At 39.1% G+C, this 13,253-nt stretch overlaps 1 pseudogene; it reads left to right on the top strand.

Moving 5' to 3' along the window:
- Window positions 1-2,641: 2,641 nt before the first annotated feature.
- On the top strand, window positions 2,642-11,842 carry LOC112133827 (uncharacterized protein C11orf98-like; annotated as a pseudogene).
- Window positions 11,843-13,253: the final 1,411 nt, after the last annotated feature.

Raw genomic sequence — 13,253 nt, 5'->3', positions numbered from 1 at the left:
CATGATTATCTCAATAGATACAGAAAAGGCCTTCGACTAAATTCAACAGCCTTTCATGCTAAAAACTGTCAATAAATTAGGTATTGATGGAACGTGTCTCAAAGTAATAAGAGCTATTTATGACAATCCCACAGCCAATATCATACCAAATGGGCAAAAACTGGAAGCATTCCCTTTGAAAACCGGCACAAGACAAGGATGCCCTCTCTCACCACTCCTATTCAACATAGTGTTGGAAGTTCTGGCCAGGGCAATCAGGCAAGAAAATAAACAAAGGATATTCAATTAGGAAAAGAGGAAGTCAAATTGTCTCTGTTTGCAGATGACATGATTGTATATTTAGAAAACCCCATCGTCTCAGCCCAAAATCTCCTTAAGCTGATAAGCAACTTCAGCAAAGTCTCAGGATACAAAATCAATGTGCAAAAATCACAAGCATTCCTATACACCAATAACAGCCAAATCATGAGTGAACTCCCATTCACAATTATTACAAAGAGAATAAAATACCTAGGAATACAACTTACAAGGGATGTGAAGGACCTTTTCAAGGAGAACTACAAACCACTGCTCAAGGAAATAAGAGAGGACACAAAGAAATGGAAAAACATTCCATGCCCATGGATAGCAAGAATCAATATCATGAAAATGGCCATACTGCCCAAAGTAATTTATAGATTCAGTGCTATCCCCATCATGCTACCATTGACTTTCTTACAGAATTGGAAAAAACTACTTTAAATTTCATATGGAACCAAAAAAGACCCCACATAGCCAAGACAATCCTAAGCAAAAAGAACAAAACTGAAAGCATCATGCTACCTGACTTCAAACTATACTACAAGGCTACAGTAACAAAAAGCATGGTACTGGTACCAAAACAGATATATAGACCAATGGAACAGAACAGAGGCCTCAGAAATAACACCACACATCTACAACCATCTGATCTTTGACAAACCTGACAAAAACAAGCAATGAGGAAAGGATTTCCTATTTAATAAATGATGTTGGGAAAACTGGGTAGCCATTTGTAGAAAGCTGAAACTGGATCCCTTCCTTATACCTTATACAAAAATTAACTCAAGATGGATTAACGACTTAAACATAAGACCTAAAACCATAAAAACTCTAGAAGAAAACCTAGGCAATACCATTGAGGACATAGGCATGGGCAATTACTTCATGAACAAAACACCAAAAGCAATGGCAACAAAAGCCAAAATTGACAAATGGGATCTAATTAAACTAAAGAGCTTCTGCGCAGCAAAAGAAACTATCATCAGAGTGAAGATGCAACCTACAGAATGGGGGAAAATTTTTGCAATCTATCCATCTGACAAAGCGCTAATATCCAGAATCAGCAAAGAACTTAAACAAATTTACAAGAAAAAACCCCATCAAAAAGTAGGTGAAGGATATGAGTAGACATTCCTCAAAAGAAGACATTTATGCAGTCAACAAACATATGAAAAAAAGTTCATCATCACCCGTCATTAGAGAAATGCAAATCAAAGCCACAAGGAAATACCATCTCATGCCAGTTAGAATGGCGATCATTAAAAAGTCAGGAAACAACAGATACTGGAGAGGATATGGAGAAATAGGAAAGCTTTTACACTATTGGTGGGAGCGTAAATTAGTTCAACCATTGTGGAAGACAGTGTGGCAATACCTCAAGGAACTAGAACCAGAAATACCATTTGACCCAACAATCCCATTACTGGGTATATACCCAGAGTTATAAATCATTCTACTACAAAGACACATGCACACGTGTGTTTACTGCGGCACTATTCACAATAGCAAAGACTTGGAACCAACCCACATGCCCATCAATGATAGACTGGATAAATAAAATGTGGCACATATACACCATGGAATACTATGCAGCCATAAAAAAGGATGAGTTCACGTTCTTTGCAGGGACATAGATGAAGCTGGAAACCATCAATCTCAGCAAACTAACACAAGAACAGAAAACACAACACCACGTTCTCACTCATAAGTGGGAGTTGAACAATGAGAACACATGGACATGAGGAGAAGGGGGTGGCATCACACCAGGGCCTGTTGGGACTGGGGGACTGGGGGAGGGATAGCATTGAGACGTGACAGTGTGCTGGCAGTCCTCATAGCCCTCGCTCGCTCTTGGCACCTCCTCTGCCTGGGCTCCCACTTTGGCGGCACTTGAGGAGCCCTTCAGCCCACGGCTGCACTGTGGGAGCCCCTTTCTGGGCTGGCCAAGGCCGGAGCCGGCTCCCTCAGCTTGTGGGGAGGTGTGGAGGGAGAGGCGCAGGCGGGAACCGAGGCTGTGCGCGGTGCTTGTGGGCCAGCGAGAGTTCCGGGTGGGCGTGGGCTCTGCAGGCCCCACATTCGGAGCGGCCGGCCGGACCCGCCAGCCCCGGGCAGTGAAGGGCTTAGCACCTGGGCCAGCAGCTGCTGTGCTCAATTTCTCGTGGGGCCTTAGCTGCCTTCCCGCGGGGCAGGGCTCGAGACCTGCAGCCTGTCATGCCTGAGCCTCCCCAACCGGTCCTCCTCCGTGGGCTCCTGTGCAGCCTGAGCCTCCCCGACCAGCGCCGCCCCCTGCTCCACTGCACCCAGTCCCATCGACCACCCAAGGGCTGAGGAGTGCCGACGCATGGGGCGGGACTGGCAGGCAGCTCCACCTGCGGCCCCGGTGCGGGAGCCACTGGGTGAAGCCAGCTGGGCTCCTGAGTCTGGTGGGGACTTGGAGAACCTTTATCTCTAGCTAAGGGATTGTAAATACACCAATCAGCACTCTGTGTCTAGCTCAAGGTTTGTAAACACACCAATCAGCACCCAGTGTCTAGCTCAGGGTTTGTGAATGCACCAATTGACACTCTGTATCTAGCTACTCTGGTGGGGACTTGGAGAACCTTTGTGTCCACACTCTGTATCTAGCTAATCTAGTGGGGACGTGGAGAACCTTTGTGTCTAGCTCAGGGATTGTAAACGCACCAATCAGCACCCTGTCAAAACAGACCACTCTCTCTCTGTAAAATGGACCAATCAGCAGGATGTGGGTGGGGCCAGAAAAGCAAATAAAAGCAGGCTGCCTGGGCCAGCAGGGGCAATCCGGTGGGGTCCCCTTCCATGCTGTGGAAGCTTTGTTCTTTCCCTCTTTGCAATAACTCTTGCTGCTGCTCACTCTGGGTCCACACTGCCTTTATGAGCTATAACAGTCACTGTGAAGGTCTGCAGCTTCACTACTGAGCCAGCAAGACCACGAACCCACCAGAAGGAAGAAACTCTGAACACATCCAAACATCAGAAGGAACAAACTCTGGACACGCATGCAGCCTTTAAGAACTGTAACACTCACTGCGAGGGTCCGCAGCTTCATTCTTGAAGTCAGTGAGACCAAGAAACCACCAATTCCAGACACAGCATTAGGAGAAATACTTAATGTAGATGACGGGTTGATGTGGGCAGCAAACCACCATGGCACGTGTATACCTATGTAACAAACCTGCACGTTCTGCACATGCACTCCAGAAGTTAAAGAATATATTAAAAAAAAAAAAAACAACAACTAAGGTACTGTAAACATTCATAACAAGTCTTTGTGAGTGGTTATATTTTCATATCTCGGGTAAATAAGAGTAGAAAGGTTAAATGGTATGCTGCATGTATTTTCAGCTTTTTAAGAAAATAACAAAGTGTTTTCCAAAGTAGCTGTGCCATTGTATGTTCTCAAGTAGTGTGTGGGAATTCTATTTATTTCATGTTCTTGTCAAAACTCAGTATTGTTAGTCTTTTTAATTTTAGTAATTCTAATGAGTGTGTAGTAGTATCCTGTTTTAATTTTCATTTCTTTAATTTCTAATGATGTTTAGCATCTTTCATGTTATTTGCCTCCATACATTTTGGTGATATGTTAAAATTATTTGCTTTTGCAACCTCATGAAAGAACTTGAAAAAAAAGTTATTTCCCTTTTTTAATTGTGTTATTTCATTGTTGAGATTTGAGAGTAAATATTCTGGATACAGGTGCTTTATCAGTGTATGCCTTAACTTTCATTTTCTTTTTTTATTATTATTTATTATTTATTTTTATTTATTTATTTATTTTTTAAGGAGTCTCGCTCTGTCGCCCAGGCTGGAGTGCAGTGGCGGGATCTCTGCTCACTGCAAGCTCCGCCTCCCGGGTTCACGTCATTCTCCCTCCAGAGTAGCTGGAGTGACAGGCGCCCGCCACCACCCCCGACTAATTTTTTTTTTTTTTTTTTTTTGTAATTTTAGTAGGGATGGGGTTTCGTCATGTTAGCTAGGATGGTCTCGATCTCCTGACCTCGTGATCCGCCCGCCTCAGCCTCCCAAAGTGCTGGGATTACAGGCATGAGCCACCGCGCCTGGCGATCTTTCATTTTCTTAGCAGTATCTTTGGAAGTTTTTGTATATAAAGTTCAAATTATCTATTTTTCCTTTATGGATCACAGTTTTGGTGCTGTATCTAAGAAATATAGTGGAATATGTGGATCTAAGTGGGTATCCACTTGTTGAGCACCATTTGTTGACAAGACCATTCTTTCTTTACCAAATTACCTTTGCACCTTGGACAAAAATCAGTTTTATATACATATGAGGGACTATTTCAGGACTTTGTTCTGTTTAATTAATATCTTTGTCTCCTGAACTCCAAAACCACACTGCCTGGATAACTGTAGCTTTATAAGTCTTGAAATCAGGTAATGAGAGTTCTTTATTTCTTTTCTGCCAAAAAAAATTGTCCCTCTTTTTCCTGAAGTTGTTTTGCCTATCGTAGTTTTTTGGTATTTCTACATAGATTTTATAACCAGCTTACCAATTTCTATAAAAACACGATGGATTTTGATAGGGATTACAATGAATCTATAGATCAATTTATACAGAACTGACATCTTAGCAACCTCGAGTTTTTCAATCCATTAACATAGAGTTCTTCCACTGATTTCCATATTTCAAAATCTCTCTTAGCAAAGTTTTATCTTTTCATTGTATGTCTTGTGCACTTTACGTCAGATTTATCCCTGCTTTTTGTGCTATTGTAAATGGCATTTTAATTTCAATTTTCAATGATTTATTGCTAATGTATTGAAATACAATTTATTCTCATACTGATCTTGTATTCTGCAACCTTGCAAACCTCAGTTATAATTGAAAGTCTATCACTTGTTCTCTGTAGGTGATTTTTGTCTTCTACAAATAAATACAGTTTTATTTCTTCCATTTCAATCTATATGGTTTGTATTTATCTTCCTTGCCAATTTGTACTGGCTAAAACCGCCAGTAAAATAGAAATAAAAAATGTTGATGAAGATACCCTTGCCTTGTTCCAGATGTTAGGGGAAAACATTCAGAATGACGTTAGCTGTAGGTTTTTCAGATATCCTCTTATCAAGATGATGATCCATTTTATTCCTAGTTTGTTGAGAATTTTTATTTCCAACAGTTCATTTCCAACAGAAATGGCTGTTGGATTTTGTCAATTTTTTTTCTTCGTCAATTCATACGACCATATGGTTATTCTCTCTGGATCCGTTAATATGAATTACATTGATTGATTTTCAAATGTTAAAGCAATCTCACATTCCTGGGGTTAATGCCACTTCACCACAATGTATTATCCTTTTTAAACATTATTATATATTTAAATATGTATATATATTTGTTAAGAATTTGTATTTATATTTATGATGAATATTGGTCTGTAGTTTTCATACAATGTCTTTGGGACATATTCTTTTCTTTTCAATTTTCTGGATGTTTGTGTAGAATTGGTATTATTTCTTCCCTTACTATTGCTGGAATTGTACAAGGGAACCATATGGGTCTGTCATTTTCTTTGTGAAAAGATGTTTGAAATACAGTTTTTTTAATAGATAAAGGGCTATTCAGGTTATCTATTTCTTCTTGAGTGAGCTTTAGTAGTTTGTATATTTCAATGCATTTTTAATTTAATTTATTGTATTTATTGGAATAAAGTCATCACAATATTCTAGTATCTTTAATATTTATAGAATGTGTACTAATGTCATCTCTTGCATTCCAATATTGATAAATTCTGTCTTTTCTCCCCTTATACTGATCAGTCTGACTACAGGTTTATCACTTAGATGGATCTCAAATAACTCATTTTTGGTCTCAGATTTTTCCCTATTTTTCCTTATAATTGATTTTTTGTTTTATTTCTTCTGTTTCCTTGTGCCTGAAGGACTTTAATTTGTCCTTTTTGTACGTTCTTTTTCTGGATTCTTAAGGTAAATGTTGAGTTCATTGATTTCAGACCCTTATTCTTTCCTAATATAAATATTTAGTCCTAAAAGTTTCCTCCAAATTCTGTTCTAGCAGCATACCACTAAATCTGATATTTTGTCCTTTTCTTTTTATTCATTTATAAGTGTTCTATAATTTTCCTTTTGATTTCTTCTTTGATGTGTAGGTTATATATAAGTCTGTTATTTACTTTTCCAATATTCTGGAATTTTTCATATATCTTTTTATTAACTTCTAATTTCATGGTGGTCAGAGAAAACAATTGTATGACTCAATTCTTACAAATTTATTGAGTATTTGTTTATGGCCTATAATATGCTCTATGAAGGGAATATGGTGTGTTTTGCTGTTCTTTGGTAAAATGACCTATAAATATCAATTGGCTCAACTTGGTTAATAGTGCTCTCCATATCTTCTATATCCTTACTGATGTCTATCTATTTGTGCTATTATTGAGTGAGAAGTATTCAGATCCCTAGCTGTAATTGTGGATTTGTCTATTTCTTCTTGTAATTCTATCAGTTTTTGCTTTTAAGTACAGACGCTCCTCAACAATGTGGTTATGTCTGGATACACCCACTATTAGAACTTACAGTGTGTTTATGTGTGCACAACTTCATAAGTCAAAAAGCATACTGAATGTGTATCCCTTTTGCACATTGTAAAGTTGAAAATTTGTAAGTCAGAGGCTGTTTGTATTTTGAAGCTCTGTCATTAGTTGCATAAATATTTAAGATTATTATGTTCTCTTAGTAAAATGAGTACTTCATCTTTTTTAAATGACCTTTTTATCCCTGGATGTGGCTTTTCTATGGAATCTACATTGTTTTATGTTAAAATAAGCACTCCAGTTTTGTTTTTTTTTTGAAATTAATATTGGCATAGTATATTTTTTCATCAATTTTTAACTTTTCTTGTAGTTTTCTATGGTAGTGTGTTTCTTACAGACAGCATATAGTCAAGTATTCATTTATTTTTTTAAATCTAATTCAAAAATGTTTGTCTTTTGAGATAATTAGACAATTTTCACTTGATGGGATTATTGATATGGTTGGATTTAAACCTACCTTCTTGATATTTGTTTTCTAATTGGTAATTGTTCTTTGTTCCATTTTTTCTCTTTTTTGCCATCTTTTGATTATTTTTATGGTTCCTTTATATCTAGTTTATTAGCTAATTAGCTATAATTCTATTTTGTGATTTTAGCTATTACTTTTGGATTTATAGTATTTCTTTTTAACTTATTTGAGTCTAGCTTCAAATATTATTGTATCCTTTTATATATAGTATAAAACTGCCATAGTATTTCTTCCCTCTAAGCTTTGTACTGTTATCATACATGTTAGTGCAATATATATACATATGCTACATTATTTTTGTTCCTTTGTTTATCATCTAAGATATTTATGTAATGAGAAAGTTTTCTTATACTTGTATTTGCCCACACAGTTGCCATTTCTAGTATCTTCATTCCTTTGGGTAGAAATAAATATATTTCTATCTGATAAAACTTTCCTTGTGCCTGAAGGACTTCCTTTAATTTTTCTTATAATACAGATCTACTGGTCTTTTATTTTTTTCAGCCTTTGTACATGTGAAAACATCTTTATTTTTGTCATTTTAAAGTTATTTTTAATTAACAAATGATTCTATATATTTATGGGGTACACGATGCTTTGATATATGTACACACATATACACACTGTAGAATGATTTAACATATCCATCACCTCACATACTTATCTTTTTTTTTTTGTGGTGCAAACATTTAAAAATCTATGTTCTTAGCAGTCTTCAAATATACATACAATACATTAGTATTCACTATTGCCTCCATGCTTCACAGTGGATCTCCAGAACTTATTCCTCCTGTCTAACTAAGCTTTTTATCCTTTAACCAATATTTCTCCATTTCCCACCTCACTATCACCCATGCTAGTCCCTGGTAACCTCCATTCTACTCTTGATTTCACATAAAAGTGAGATCATTCAGTTTGTCTTTTGTCTTTCTGTGCCTGGTTGATTTCACTTAGGATGATGTCTTCCACATTCATCCATGTTGTTGCAAGACTGCCATGTGGAAGGCAAGCTATCTTTCTTTTCATAAGGCTGAGTAGTATCATGCTATGTATATATATCACATTTTCTTTATCCATTTATCAGTTGATAAACACTTAGGTTGACTCCATATCTTTACTATTATGAATGATACTGAAATGAACATGGAGGAGGGAATATCTCTTCATTTCTTTTGGTTATATACTGAGAAAGAGAATTGTTGAATCATACAATAGTTTTATTTTTAATTTTGGGGGGAACCTCCATACTGTTTTCCAAAATAATTATACTAATTTACATTCCCACCAACAATGTACTAGGTTTCCCTTTTCTCTACATTTTTGTTAACACTTGTTATCTTTTATTTTTTTGATAAGGACTATTCTAGTGAGATGATATCTCATTGTGGCTTTCATTTGCATTTCCCTGATTGATTATTAGTGATGTTGAACATCTTTTCATATACCTCTTGGCCATTCACATGTCTTCTTTTGAGAAATACCTATTCAGGTTCCTACCCATTTTTTAAACTGGTTGTTTTCTTGCTATTGAGTTGTTTGAGTTTCTTAAATATTTTGGATATTGGCCCCTTATCAGATGTATGGTTTGCAAATACTTTCTCCCCATCCCATAGATAGTCTCTTCACTCTGTTGATTGTTGCCTTTGGTGTGCAGAAGCTCAGTAGTTTGGTGCAATCCAATTAGTCTAATATTGCTTTTGTTGCATGTGTTTTTGGGGTTGCATCCAAAAAATTTTTGCCAAATCCAGTGTTAAGAAGCTCTTTCCCTCTGTTTTCCCCTAGTGATTTTATAGTTTCAGATCTTATATTTAAGACATTAACCCATTATGATTTGACTTGTGTACTTGGGACAAGATAAGGGTCTAATTTCATTCTTCTGTGTGTTGATATCTAATTTTCCCAACATATTGAAGAGAATGTCCTTTCCTTATTGTATGTCCTTGACAGCTTTGCTGAAAATCAGTTGACTGTAAATGTGTGGGCTCCGTTTTCTATTTCTTTGGTCTATATGTCTGCTTTTATGACAGTATGGGCTGTTTTGATTATTATAGCTTTTTGGTACATTTTCAAGTCAGGTAGTGTGATGCCTCCAGCTTTGTTTTGCTAAAAATTGCTTTGACTATTTGAGGTCTTTTGTTTTTCTATACAAACTTTAGGGTTGTTCTTTTCTATTTCTGGGAAAAGGTCATTTCAATTTTGACACGGATTGCATTGAATCTGTAGATCACTGGGTAATATGGACATTTTAACAATGTTAATTCCTCCAATCCATGAATACTGTATATATTTTCATTTGTTTTTCTCTTAAATTTATTTCATCAATGTTTTATAGTATTCAATGTATGGATCTCTCATACACTGAATGTATTTGGTTAATTGTATTCTTGGTTAAATGTATTTCTAAGTTTTTCATTAATGCTGTCACAAATAGGATTGTTTATTCGATTTCTTTTGTGAATAGTTAGTGTATAGCAATGATACTAATTTTAATATGTTAATTTTGTATCCTGCAACTTTACTGAAATCAAAGCCAGTCAAGAACATTACAAAAAAGGACAATTATAGGCCAAAATCTCTGGTGAACATACATGCAAAAATCCTCAACAAAATACTAGTAAACTGAATTCAATAAGACATTAATAGGGTTATTCACTGAGTTTTTCACTTGATTTTGTGCTGCTATAACAGACTATCTGAAACGGGGTAATTTATAATGAACAGAAATTTATTGGCTCACAGTTCAGAAGGCTGAGAAGTCCAAGATCAAGGGGCTGACATCTTACAGGGACCTTTTTTGCTGCACTATTTTATGACAAAAGGGCAAAGAAAAGGCAAGAAGGCCAGGCGTGGTGGCTCACGTCTGTAATCCCAGCACTTTGGGAGGCTGAGGCGGGCAGATCACCTGAGGTCAGGAGCTCAAGACCGGCCTGGGCAACCTGGTGAAACCCCGTCTTTACTAACATACAAAAATTAGCCGGGTGTGGTGGTATGCGCCTGTAATCCCAGCTACTCCAGAGGCTGAGGCAGGAGAATTGCTTGAGCCTGGGAGGCGGAAGTTTCAGTGAGCCAAGATCGCGCCATTGCACTCCAGCCTGGGGGTGACAGAGCTAGACTCCACCTCCAAAAAATAAAAAGGGGCAAGAGATTGAACTTGCAGCCTGAAGCCCCTTTGTAATCAACCTTAATCCACTTATAAGTGGTGGAGCCCTTATAGCCTAAACATCTTCTATTAGGTTCTACCTTTCAACACTATTAGACTGGAAATTAAGTTTCTAACAAATGCTTTTAATTAATTAATTTATTTTTGAGAGAGGGTCTCACTCTGCTACCCAGGCTGCAGTACAGCGGTACGATCATGGTTCACTGCAACCTCAATCTCCCAGACTCAACTGATCCTCTCACCTCAGCCTCCCCAGTAGCTGGGACTACAGGTGTACACCACCATGCCCAGCTAAGTTTTTGTTATGATTTTTTTTTTTTTTTGGTAGAGACAGAGTCTCACCATGTTACTCAGGCTGGTCTTGAACCCCTGGGCTAAAGCAATCCTCCCACCTTGGCCTCCCAAAATGTTGAGATTACAGGTGTAAGCAACGGTGCTCAGCCCACACATGCTTTTTTGAGGACACATTCAAACCATAGCCTTTTTGTTCCCCTGGGCCCCAAAATTCATGTCTTTCTCACAAAATGCATGCATTTCATCTAATAGCCCCCAAAAGTCTTAAAAATCATTCCAGCATCAACTCAAAAGTCCAAAGCCCAGAGTCTCATCTAAATCAGATACAGGCGAAAGTCAAGGCAAGATGGCAAGAAGGCAATTTCCTTCAGGCGTGAGCCTGTGGAATCAAGCAAGTTACGTGCTTCCAAGCGTTATGTGCTTCCAAAACACAGTGGTGGGACAGGCATAGCATAGACATTCCTGAGGCAAGACAGGTAGTCAGGGAAGTAACCATGTCTTTGGGACTCAGCGACTGCGCCATCAACACAGCAAGCCCCACAACCATGTCCTTGGGACGTGAAAACCACACCAATACAACAAACCCCAGGCGGAAGTGCGGACCGCGTATTGGCGTCGTCGAGCGACTGTGGGGGATCCCGGGGGGGGGGGGAAATCAACTGGCGCCGAACCGAGCTGAAGAAAAAGCTGATCAGCGCAGGCGGGTGTTGAACCGCGAGCAGCGTCTGAGGCACTGGGTGGTTCGGGCTGTGATAGACCAAGCGCTGATCACGCGGCACCACCTCAAGAAGCAGGCATCCAGTGCACGTGCCAACATTACTCTGTAGGGGAAGAAGCCTAGAAAACTCCTCCAGCAGATCCGGCTTGCCCAGATAGAGAAGGCAACCATAGAGGTGGAAGCCCCTCAAAGCCAGCCAGGACTATGGAACCGCAGCTCAAAATGCAAAAGAAGACAAAAGCCCCCCAGGATGTAGAAATGAAGGACCTTGAAGATGAGAGCTAAACCTCTTTCACTAGAAGATTCTCAACTGGAGCCCAAAGGACTCAGTGGTTGTTTCAGAGGATGTTGGCAAAAGCAGTGCCCCTTTTCACTCTCCATATTTCTCCTTTCTAATGGCCTACTGACTTCCCCTGGAGGGATGTCTTTGGGAGGGAAGAGGGTACAGAAGAAAGATTGGAGAAGGGCCTCTCTAGCAGTCAACTCCATTTGTGATAAAACCCTAGCACTCTGGAAAACAAACAAACAAACAAAGAGCACTCACTACTGGCTTCATAATCAAGCACAGAACTATCCTCAGTAGGAATTTTTCTTTTTTTATTTTTTTTAGAGATGGAGTCTCGCTCTGTCGCTTAGGCTGGAGTACGATGGCATGATGCCGGCTCACTGCAACCTCTGGCTCCCAGGTTCAAGCTATTCTCCTGCCTCAGCCTCCCGAGTAGCTGGGACTACAGGCATGCGCCACCACGCCTAGCTAATTTTTGTATCTTTAGTAGAGACGGAGTTTCACCATGTTGGCCAGGCTGGTCTCGAACTCCTGACCCAGTGATCCACCCGCCTCAGCCTCCCAAAGTGCTGAGATTACAGGCATAAGCCACTGCGCCTGGCCAGGAAATTTATCCTGTAGACAGTATGCACATTTTAATTTTACTTGTCCGCAGACTGACTCACTGCTCACTATAATAGTAAAAAACACACCACTGGGAGGAGATTTAAGATGTGAATGGGACCCACAGTGTATAAACAAACATGTACATGGCTGGGCATAGTGGCTCACACTTATAATCCCAGCACTTTGGGAGGCCAAGGTGGGTGGATCACTTGAGGTCTGGAGTTCGAGACCAGCCTGGCCAACATGGTGAAACCCCATCTCTACCAAAAGTACAAAAATTAGCCAGGTGTAGAGGCGCGTACTTGTAATCCTGGCTACGTGGGAAGCTGAGGCAAGAGAACTGCTTGAACCTGGGAGGTGAAGGTTGCAGTGAGCCGAGATTGCCCCACTGCACTCCAGCCTGGGCAACAGAGTGAGACTCCATCTCAAAAACAAAAACAAAAACAAAAACAAAGCAAGCATATACAGGTAGTGAGCATGTGTACCCAGAGAACCACCTGTAATATACTTACTATTAGGTTGATGTAAAAGTAATTGTGGTTCTGCCATTAAAAATACAGCAAAAACTGCAATTACTTTTGCACCAACCCAATAGCAATGCCTTTTCCCACCCCCTTATGAATGATCATGTAAGACTTCCATAAAGAGAGTTTCCCTTGTAATAGTCAATGCTGTCTCATTCTCGAGCAGCCTACTCTGACTCAGCTCTCAGAGTGTACTATTGCTTTTGCACCTGCCTTTCAGAATATACTTACTCTTTTGCAGTATATTGCTTCATACTGTTTATTGCTGTGTGTCTCTTGTTTAAATTCTTTTAACCTAGAAGATAAA

This window comes from Pongo abelii, chromosome 5 (assembly GCF_028885655.2).
Source record: "Pongo abelii isolate AG06213 chromosome 5, NHGRI_mPonAbe1-v2.0_pri, whole genome shotgun sequence".
Taxonomy (NCBI): domain Eukaryota; kingdom Metazoa; phylum Chordata; class Mammalia; order Primates; family Hominidae; genus Pongo; species Pongo abelii.
The sequence above is the reverse complement of the archived record's forward strand: the minus strand, read 5'-3'. Positions and strand labels throughout refer to the sequence as shown.